This window comes from Protomyctophum bolini (assembly GCF_963924005.1).
Source record: "Protomyctophum bolini genome assembly, chromosome: 20".
In the NCBI taxonomy this organism is placed as follows: Eukaryota; Metazoa; Chordata; class Actinopteri; order Myctophiformes; family Myctophidae; genus Protomyctophum; species Protomyctophum bolini.
In genome coordinates this window covers 29876547-29879154 of record NC_137881.1, presented here as the reverse complement: position 1 = coordinate 29879154, position 2608 = coordinate 29876547, and positions in this window count along the sequence as shown.

Below are 2608 nucleotides of genomic sequence, written 5' to 3'. Positions count from 1 at the left end.
TGAAGCCGGTGTCATTTACGTATTACTCTCAAATTAATTGGGTTTGGTTTTGTTTGGCGATGTCAGATGAGTCAAAGTATACCTGGTGTTTGGGGGTGACCTGATATAGTCGAGAGGTTGGGCGGCGCATAGCCTACCGCACGGTCTCTAATGCCCGACAGCCAATCGCAGGTTTGATTCCTTGCAGAGCGTTTTTGCATGTTTACTCCCCTTTCTCTATACCTCTATGTTTCCTGTCTTTCTCCACTATATAGTATAGCGACCTCGCCCTTTTTCGCTGGCTGCCCGGGCGCGGGCTGCACTAATAACTTTGGGGCAGACCTGTAATATTCTGGGACTCTAAAATAGCCACACTTGGAGAGCATTCAAACACGTGGTCTTTTACTTGGTGACTCTCAAAGCAGAACTGCATGAACACACACGACAGCACACTACAGAGGCTACAACAACAGGGCTGCAGGGGATCTTTGCTAATCAGCACAGGTGGAAATAATGTTCTCAATCAGTGGCATGCTCTTTCACCTAGAAGACGCTCTAGAGTTTGAAATGTGAATGGACAGGTATAAGTCAAAAGGGAGACATCGAAGAGGAAGGACGGATGGGGAAGGATCAACATATGGAATGTCAGAGCATGTTCTGACATTATATGGAGGTCTAAGGGTTTGAGGTCTGATGTAGAGTTGCTGGCCAATGTTGATGACATCAGGGATCACCATACATGGGCTTAACTGCGGCAGCAGGTCGCATTTTACTGTGACATCAGGGTCTCTTAAAAGTCAAAACACACTCGCCCTCGGTTTGTTCCCCTGCCCACCGGCTCACGTACGGCGACCACTCAGTGGGACGGCTTTTCTCGTATCTGTTTTACTGAGAATAATAAGGTTCGAAATAAGTTTAGGGTTTAGGCATAGTTTTACTGGGGTTAAGTTTAGGAATAGGTTAGCTTTTGGCACAGTTTTACCGAGTTTAAATAAAGGGACAGCTGTATGAAATACTTGCCATTAATATAGTGGTTGCAACTGTATTCATTGATTGTCCTGTTCCTTTTTTTTGGTGAAATATTAAGTAGTTCCGGTTTTGTGGGGGCACTCATGGGGCTACGCAAAGTAAATTCATTCACAAAACTAGCGTTATTTGTATTTCTACCATATAGTGCAACTTTCGTTCATTTCCGACCCCTCTACTATCACACGGAACAATGTTTTTGTGTCCATATCACTACGCCCAAAGAATTGTTCCATGTGATAGAGAGGTCAAAGTTGAACGAAAAAAGGTCAACAATACAAATGACGCTAGTTTTGTGAATTAATTTACTTTTAATGCGTGGCCCCCCTGTGCCCCCCCCACAAAATGACCGGAACTACTTAATATTCACCTAAACCAGAGCGGAACTCCCACCACGGGACTCGGGGGGCAATCAATTAATACAGTTGCAACCACTATATTAATAGCAAAGTATTTCATACAACAGAAATGTTCAAATAGGGATAGTTCAAAAATTGTGAACTGAATCCCTTTAAGGTTAGGAATAAGGTTAGGTTTAACCGTCTAAGCATAGTTTACTTTAACCCATTTTGGGGGCGGGAACCCCTTTTGGTGTTTTAAACTAAACATTATGTTATACTTTAGCTATTGAAAAATAGCAGATCTACAAGCTCATATAGCGCGCCACCGAGCTTGTATAGGTCTGCTATTTTTGAAAATCGTGAAAACGCGGCAACAAATCTTATGAATGTATATATTCTTTCAGGAGACTTTTTTTAAATCTTTTTCTCGACGTCAGGCCCATTAAGTTATACGTTTACGAATAACAGCCTGAGCAGTTCCGCCAGATGTTTTGAGGCAAGTTTGTTGGTGTTCCTGTGTTGAGGGGGGGGGGGGTTATCGTGGTTAGGTTTACTACAGAAGGGGGGAAAACAGAGAACACAGCATTCTTCGAAATGCACACGTTTAAAATAGTATACTTTTTGGAATATAAAGCTCCCCGGCATCGCATAGTATCAAGTTCATACTGTACGCTGTACAGTAAGTAGGCGTGATAGTGTTGAACTCTTGTCAGAAGTTGTATAAGGGGGCCGCTGACTCTTAACATGACATGTACATAAATAGCTGCTGTGGGAGTATACACTATAGTATACTGTATATATGGGGAAAGGGAATATTTTATGTTCCGACAAGTTTACTTGTTGTTTTTCTTGGGGGAGAGGAGGAGGTTGATATCTCCTTTGGGTGTGAAAAATAAAAAAAACAGTTCACAAGAATAAGAGTTTATTGTTGAGAGCAAAGAGTTTGTGCACAGGTTTGTACACGCCACATCATCCTTATTAATGCAAGGGCGTTAACCCATTCTGACCTGAGATCAGATTCATACGAGGTTTCCACTGGACACACACTGGTCTTGATTAACCCATTCTGACCCGAGATCAGATTCTAAAAATGTCAGTCGTTCATCGATTTTCAAAAATAGCAGACCTACAAGCTCGTAGCGCGCCACTCGGTGGCGCGCTATGAGCTTGTAGATCTGCTATTTTTAAATAGCTAAAGCATAACATGATGCTAACACAGAAATGGGTTCCCGTTCAGAATGGGTTAACATACAATAATTTCT